Below are 8,697 nucleotides of genomic sequence, written 5' to 3' on the forward strand. Positions count from 1 at the left end.
GTCTATCATAGTAGATCACCATTAAAAAAAAAACAAAGAAAACCATAAATTAGAAAGCTCATTGATAGTTTGTATGTAGTTTATTCCATTAAAAAAACTTATTCTTATCAACTCATGTCCCAGACCTGTGAAAATTTATTATTACAGTATAGTTGTCTTGGATTATACTAACTCTAATTATCATATTAGATAATAAGATGATGTTTATAGTTCTATTCTATAAGTGAGATTCATAGCATATGGTTCTTTCCCAAGATAGTAAAAGAAGGTTTTTAATGACTACAAAAACTCAATAAATAGGTAGGATTTTCAGTTACAATGTCTAGTTTAGAAAATTTTTTCTAAAACTAATCAATTATTGAATTTCACCAACCCAGCTACCAGCCTACCACTACTATAGAATTTTTAGATATGTTATCACATTATCTTATAGTCTTGAATCAAACAGAATGAAAGTAGGAGATTGATAGATGGTGGAAGCTATTCCATTAATGAGATCCATAACCTAAATGTCTTTTTTAAACCAATAAAAGAAGAAGATTTTTTAGGATTGTAAAAAGCTTATAAATATATAGGACTTTTGATTATAATGTCTAGGTTGAGAAGACTTTTCTAAAATCAATCAATTATTGGATTTTATTAACTAAACTATTATTATCAAAAGATTTCTAGATCCATTTTTAGATCGTATTTCAATTTTTAATCAAACAAAGTGAAAGGTAAAGATTGATTAGTTATAGTAGTTGCAAACAAATCTTGATATTGGACATGATATTTGTTCGATATTGAATAGAATAAGCCTTGTTTAATTGGCCCTACCCAGTACATTATATTGAGTAGCTTCTTTTTTAACATGCTCCATCCTAAAATATCTAGAACCGATTAAGATTAGACTAAAGTAGTTTATTTAATATCCTATATAAAGAGCAAAAACGTAAATCATATATAATGATATAATTGAAGTTAAGGCTATGAACTTATTTTATATATATGTTTATTTTTTAATAAGAAGCCCAAAAACTCTTAGATCTCTACTCTTTAAAAGAGTTGAAGAATTTATTGAAGCTCTTTCTTTCCAATTATTTTTATGCTTGGTGTTAAACCCTTCTTATCAATACTTTCTTGTTCATTATTGATAAGAGTTGTAGGGTAAAAAATGAATATAACTTCTTATATTCTTTCATGTACTTCAATTTATAAGGCTTTAATCAATGATTTTGGTTAAGGTAATTCCTCATATGAAATCATGAAAATGATATGAATTTATATAAATAACCTATAAAATAATAATTATTAAAAAGTTTATGTTCATATTTTAAAGAGTGTTTGGGTGTGAAGTGTGGTAGTTTTTTTTTTTTAAGGTACCACCCTTTTATAATCTTGTTGAATTAAAATGATATTTAACGATCTTTACCCAAGAGCTTTGGCCCATGTATAGCTAGTCAATCATTTTTTTTTCCAACCAAGCATCATGCTTTTTTTGTTTTTGTTTTTTTATCTTCCAGCCAATCATCTTGATTTCGTTTCTGCAACAACATATAATATTAGTTATTTATCTTAATGCTTACAACTTAATTTGTTTCTGGTGATAACAATAATCCATGCAATACTTTCTTTTTTTTTTTATGTTATTTTTGAATGACATCATAGCTACACCAGGGAAATTGATGCTACCCACTCAATTGCAAAAAGGAGCCGCTTTCTTCCTTTAAAAAATATCATTTCCATCATGAGGGCTCATTAAATAACATAATTAGCATCTTAACAAGGAGCAATAAGGCTATTAAGAAGCCAATTCCTTTACCTAGTTAGAGTTGTTTTGAAATGAGTAGCATTTTATCACAATAGTTTTGGATATAATTGTGCTGCTTACTGGCCTTTGATGAAGGAACTAGCATTTTTTAGGGGAAGGAAATGGTCATAGGTATATGGTGTCATTCAAAAACAACTAGTATTGACAGTGAGGGTTTTACACCAAACTAGGAAAAAAAATGGAAAGAAATAACTCCATTAAATTCCTTCTCTTCTAAAAAAGAGAGATCTAAGAGTTTTTGGATCAATTGATAAGACAGACATATTTATAAAAGGAATCCATAACCTTAATTTCAATTATATCATTATATATGATTTGTGTAATTCTCTTTTATAAGGAATATTATAAAAGAACCAATCGAGTTCAACCAACTGGTTTTAGATATTTTAAATTTGGAGCTTATTGACGAGGGAGAGCTTTCTAAGATGATTTGATGAGTGAGGTCATTTCACTAGGCCCAGCCTAGTCTCAGCAAAGCAGCAAATAAAGCTTATTCTGTCCATTATCAAGCAAACATCATGTTCAAGCCCAAAGAACTCTCTGAAATAGGTTTAGCCCAAAAAAGCACTCCAATCGTTCGGCTTTAGCCTTGGTATCCAAGGAACATCACGTGGATACGAGGCTGAGTCCCCCAGTAAGCCTGATCAAGTCTAGCTCATCAACAACACCTTTTCCCCCCTTCCAGTCATTTCCATAGGTAAGTTTAACACAACGTCTTCTCATGGAAAACAACCAGCTCCATTTTCGAAATCCAAGCTTCCCTTTCCTTCACTCTCCCATTTCTTTTTCGGCGGGCTTCATTTTATAAGCGTAAGCCATATAAATAGTCATTCTATGAAGGGTAAGCCAAAAAAGTTAGTTTCTTCACTCGATTCTCTATTCTCTATTCATTTAATCCTTATCCCTATACAAATACCACTTCATAGTTTCTAGACCAGCTAGTTTAGGGTAAGCGAACCCTGAACTCCGTAGTTCTTCTAGAATGAACATCTATCTAGCTTCAGATGTTGTTTCCTATATGGATCGCTAAACTATGGAGCTAAGAGCCGAATCCCTTGAATTCTCTCAACCTCGTGATTATAGTTCCTAATTTTCTGACTATGATATGGTCTCTGTCAGCCTTACCAGCCGTCCAAGATGAACCGAATTGATCTTTTTGGCCCCCTCAGCCATGCATTCCCGTCTTCATTTAGCAGCAAATTAACTCAAGGATAACCTTTATGTATGAGCTGGAAAGGAGGTATCTACAGATACCAAACAAACTAGCTAGTTTGAGAAGATCGTTAAATAAGAGGCGGATCTATAGAGTCTTTACTTCCTCGACTCCTTATTCATAGTTCAGATAATCCAACCTCCACCGGTCAGCAGCACCAAAGAGAATCATCATAACATTTTTTCTGAAATAAGAACTCATCAAGAGATGAGATGTAGGTAATGTCGTTTGATCACAGTCACGAGATTTGTCTGCAGCTACTATATCTAATCAATCTTCTGTTTTCATTCTATTTGATTGGAGATTAGAACGTGATATGAAAACGGATCCAGGAATCCCCGGATAATGGTTGTTAAGTTGGTAAAATCCGATAATCAATTGGTTTTAGAAAGACTTTCCTAACCTAGACATTGTAACGGAAAGTCCTGTCTATTTTTAGGGTTTTTATAGTCCTTGAAAATCTTCTTCGTTTACTGGCTTGAAAAAATTTGTAAGCTATGGATTTCACTAATGGAATGATGGAATGGAACTATAACCATACTTCCATGGTCTACCATGATACTTGGGTTACTTGGCAGGTATACTGTCACAGTAAATTCTCACGGGTCTGGGGGAGATTAAGTAGACGCTGCAATGTGACCCAACTGGAGTCTCGGCGTCTTGGAAGCAGCAACAAAAGTTGTGAAGGACGAGGAAGAAATTAAGCAAAGTGTGAAGAATTAAATCATCTGGTAAGATCATCTCTGAATGAAGTTACGAACTTCACTACTTCTTATTGTTTGTTAGGTTTTCTCTATTTATTTTATTATCTCTAACAGGTTCAAGAAAGCAGTAACTCTCAGTTTTCTAGAATTAAGAAATTAAAAAGACGACTGGATTGAGCCCTAAACCCAAGTAGAGCATCCATGTCTCCTCCTCATGTAAACTCTATTTCTAAAACTATCGGTCATATCTAATTATCTATCAATACATGTAGTTAATTGCTTGGACAGCACTCTCATGGTATACTTTCACATTGATTATTAAATGTCATGGGCTAACTATTCGTTAATACTGCTCTTTCGTTGGGATTGCCTTGTGCATGTGTAAGAAGGTATTGGCCTAGGTGTGTGCGTAACCTACTTTGTAGAGAAATTGTTGAAAGTTTGCACTTGTGGTTATCCATGGGATGGAAAACCAATGGGAACTGCACCGAACAACCCAGTTCAAGATGCTTCGATTCCATTTCCAACAGAAACTGGTGCCGGAGTCGCTAAGAATGCTCCTCAACACGCAAATGGGGGAAATGTCCAAGTCATGAATGAGCAAAATCAACAGCCTAATGTCAAGGTAGAAGGAAGGGGGAGGCGAATCGGGACTGTTCCCAAGGGTAGAGGATATTCCCAACCTGGCTGGACGGTGGCAGGATTTGATGTCGATGGTAGAAGTTAGAAGCAACATTTCATATTCTCCTATACTGAAACTGTGAGCACCTCTACTTTTGCTCCACCAAGCATGCTCTTTGTTCCATATACGCTGGCTGATTTTTCCTACCGTGTTTATTCAATTGACTATAGCTTGTTGATATAGAAAATGCCCTCTGACCTTTTGAACTTCACATTGCCACTTACCCTTGCCATCAATTCCTCATTCAAGGAAGTATCGCTCAAGAACATTTCTTATTCTTTACTCTTTAACTAGCCAAAGCTGCGACCTGAAGCTCTAGACTCTCCTTGTCCCTTTACATATTGCTTAATATTTTCTGCCCTGTGTATGTATTCTTTCACGTGTATATTGTCTGTTGATATAGAAGTGGTATTTGATCCTACTTCCCACTGCTGCTTCACTTGTGTTGCAAATAGAGTCCTTCGATATTGTTTTCCCATGTAAATTAAACATCTGTTGTTCTTCACTTTTATTCTGACTATAGCTGTACGTTTAAATCTCTAGACTCCCCTTCCCCTTCACATGTGCTACTTCTGCCCCCTGTGGGCTTTGATTGAACAATTGAAATCTTGTCAAAATTGCCCTCGGACAATCCAATTCGAACTAGTTTTACCTGGGTTTTAAATTAAACTGGATGGTAACTAATCCTGCCAACTAACAATTCAATCAACATAGTTTAATTCGAATTATTCTTTTTAAATAATATTATTTTCATATTAAAAAAATCTTGAAATAATATCATTTTGAATTGATTTAGATTAAAACGAGTTAGTTTGCCCAACTTATTATCCACGTTACGAGCTAAGTTTAATAACTTTGTCCAAAATCCACATTTAGAAATCATTAATTTCAATCGCGAGAAATAAATAAAAAATTATGGAGAAATAAGTAAATTTTCAATACTATATATACTAGTTTTAGTATTTAACTACCTACATAATTTTTTTTAACAATTTTTTTTTAATATGTTGGCTTTTTCCACATGTTTTTTAGACATAAAAAAATCATAAATATAAATTGAAAAGCTTGTATAAGGATTTAATTAAATAAATTAAGAATCATTTGCGTAAATAAATAAATAAGTCATTAACTAAAGATAAAACCAAAAACAATCAAGAGATAAATATAGATAAAAATATTTAATCTAGCAATACAAGTTATTTATTTATTTAATGAGTTTTTTATTAAAATTGATTTTTCATTTAGTCAAATAATAATAGAAATATATACACACAGGAGACCGATGGAGAAAAAATCAAAGCAAAAAATATTATGTAAGGTTGTACATACTAAAAATATTATCCAAGAATAAATATATTTTATTTTTAAAAATAAAATTTATTTAAATAAAACATAAAAAAATGTAGATGAATTAAAATAATATCTCAAAAACTAAATACAAACAAAATAAAAAACTACTATTTAAAAAGAGCTAAATAAACAATCTAAAAACAATGAGAGAAAAGAGATATTAAATTAAATAGAAATCAAAAAATTATTTTTAAAAAATACATGTTAGAAAAAAGTATCAATATAAAAAAAAACTAGAAAAAAAATAAAATTATGCGTTATTGGGCTTAGCAAGCCAAGGCCATGCACTTGGACCTTTTTTTTTTTTTTCTTTGTGATGGGGCGGATGACATAACATGTTAATTGTTTTTCTCTAGATTCTAGTTACAGTGGTGGTTGTGAAATCTAGGTTGATGGTTTTTGGACTTGAAAATTTATTTTTAGACAAAATATCTATAAAACACTATAAACACTTTAATAAACTCATATATGGTCTCAAACATCCATAAGATTTGTTTAAGAATCCAAAATAAAACCAAAATTAAAAATAATTTTGATCTCAAATCTACCATCTCAAGCAAAGTCAAGAGCAAAAAACATCTAGAATAAAATTTTTTCATTGAATATAACTCAGATTAAAGTAAATCTTTTTAGTGACTGAAATCAATATCAAATATTAAAACTTTCTTTCTCTTCCCTTAAACTAGAGCAAAAAATTAAAAAGAATAAAATTTGAAATCAAAATTAAATTTTTAAGAAATATAGGAAGACATAGTGGATTTTTTTATCCCATTTTAAAATTACCATCTATTTAATTCCATGTTTTTTTAACTTTGATCATCTTTTTTTTTTAATTTTGTAGTTCTTCAATAAAATAAATTTGAAGTAATTGTCATTCAATTTAGTCATAAAAAAAATGAAATCACCCCAAAAAAATTGAGAATTAAAATAAAAAAATAAAAAAAAATTAAACAATGAATCCACTACGAAATATAAGAGAGTGAAAATCGTCTAAAGTTTCAAGTTTCTTGTAATCACTGAAAATTGAGTTGGGATAAACATCTATTACTCTGAATCTCGTAAATGTTACTGTTGCAAAAATAATGCCATGTTTCCACAGAAAATAAAGCAAGGTCTTCTTTCTTTAACTTGTGCTTTGTTTGTTCATGCGGGGTACGGTGCACCACCGCACAAACAAACGGGCAGTATCATCAATGTGTTTTAACTTAGGCTTTGTCTGGAACTGTGACCTAACTGATCTTGGGGAAGTGTTCACTGTGCATGATATCATCAAAGTCCGTATCTACTTCTGCCATGGATGTTATTGACATTACTTGCATATGTTTGTACAACACCAGACTTGATTGATCCATTCGTCTTTATATATATGGTGTCGTAATCTGTAAATCTGCCACGCTGTTTTTGTTCTTCATACTGTTTCAAATTCAACAAGAACTCATACTGTTTCAAATTCAAACTTTCGAAATGCCATTTCCTATAAATTGTTAAGCATAATCATGAGGTTAATCCAATGCTGCTGGTGAACTTCAAATCAAATGATATAAGCAGCATGGACATTTTGCATAATTCTATGATCTTTGTGGGTCAAGAAACAGTGCAAGGTGCGTGGAATTTCAATTTCATGTACAATAAAGCAAGCAATTTCTGATTTGGCATTTAAACCTAGAACTGTTTACACCAAAGCTGTCCTGCCCTAATGAAAAAGTTACTCAGTTATTCTGCTCTGTGTAAATTGATTAAATGATTATAAGCCAAAAGTCCTAAATTTTTCTTTATGTTTCAACACTAACGCCTGTACTAACCTCCCAAAATGAAGGCCGGTTTTACATTCCTAGTTTTGATGAGGCAACAAAGCCCTTCTCTTCTTAATTTTCCATTCAAAAAACTGGACCCGTGAATAATTACAAGCTGAAAAGGAAATTGTCCCTTTGCTATCCCCCTCAAGGAATGTTTGAAAAAATTGATACACATCTAATATTTATATTATCTAATCCCAGTAAACCCATCAAAATTAAATAATACAGATATTATAAATAATATAAAAGGTCAAACAACATAAGAAACTATATTACAAGCTAGTCGGGTAGAGGACCTAGATTTTTAAAACATTACAACTCAATTTTATATATCATATGCTCCATTTGTTTTTATATTTGATAGTTTGTGTGTTGTATATTATTTTTATTTTATTTAAAGATATTTCAGCTCCAAAATTTTATTTATGGATTTTCTATTAGGTTTTTTTAACTTAATAACTTTTATTTTTATTTTTTTAGCATCTGAAAATTTAACTTAAATTAAATCAAAGAACATATTAATCAAATTGAGTTTTTAGTAATAGAGCGCTTAAACTTGACGGGGCAACACTGAAGAAAAAGAACAAAACACTGTAATTTTAATAAAAACTGGTGAGCTGGTGACTCACAGTTCACAAATTGACCTGGTACTTAACTTAAAGACTCGGGTATTTTTTGTCAGTTACTAGATGAAGCCTAACAACAATGAACGAGGCAGAAAAATGTGCAGAGCTGTACTGGAATTATGTAGACAATAAATGGTGGGTCAAGAACTCACAGGGTCACCATGCTTTGCTTTCAGTTTCCATTCAAAATTTATGTTGGTAGTTTAATTCCTCCCTTTAAACACGTATGTCTGCAAGAGGTCAGGAATCCACCACCAATCTAACAGAGATCACTTACCTACCAATATTAATCACTTTCGGTCACATAAATGAAGTAAATGCATATTTGAATATATATATATATATATATATATATATATATAGTCCGAATTAATTCAGCTTCAGCTTCTGTTCCTCACAGTACTGCTATAATTCTTTCTTTTTTTCTTGGTGAAGCACTAAACTAGCATGTGTTACTGTTTAGATATCATGACTTATGCATTCATTTGTGGTAGCAAATCTCAGTGTTCACCA

General features: G+C 31.6%; 1 long non-coding RNA gene across 4 annotated transcripts; it reads left to right on the forward strand.

Annotated features, from left to right (window-relative positions):
- The first annotated feature begins 255 nt into the window (after window positions 1-255).
- Window positions 256-4,948, forward strand: LOC105129595 (uncharacterized). 4 transcript variants are annotated; one of them, XR_843106.1, is made up of 3 exons: window positions 256-268; window positions 1,953-3,946; window positions 4,156-4,948. It is a non-coding gene; the product is annotated as an uncharacterized LOC105129595 (long non-coding RNA). The 4 variants fall into 4 exon arrangements; XR_843102.1 differs by having other exon boundaries at window positions 1,953-3,757; window positions 3,845-4,160; XR_843103.1 differs by having other exon boundaries at window positions 1,953-3,173; window positions 3,605-4,160.
- The last annotated feature ends 3,749 nt before the right edge of the window (window positions 4,949-8,697 follow it).

Source organism: Populus euphratica, unplaced genomic scaffold (genome assembly GCF_000495115.2).
Source record: "Populus euphratica unplaced genomic scaffold, PopEup_1.0 scaffold16.1, whole genome shotgun sequence".
In the NCBI taxonomy this organism is placed as follows: domain Eukaryota; kingdom Viridiplantae; phylum Streptophyta; class Magnoliopsida; order Malpighiales; family Salicaceae; genus Populus; species Populus euphratica.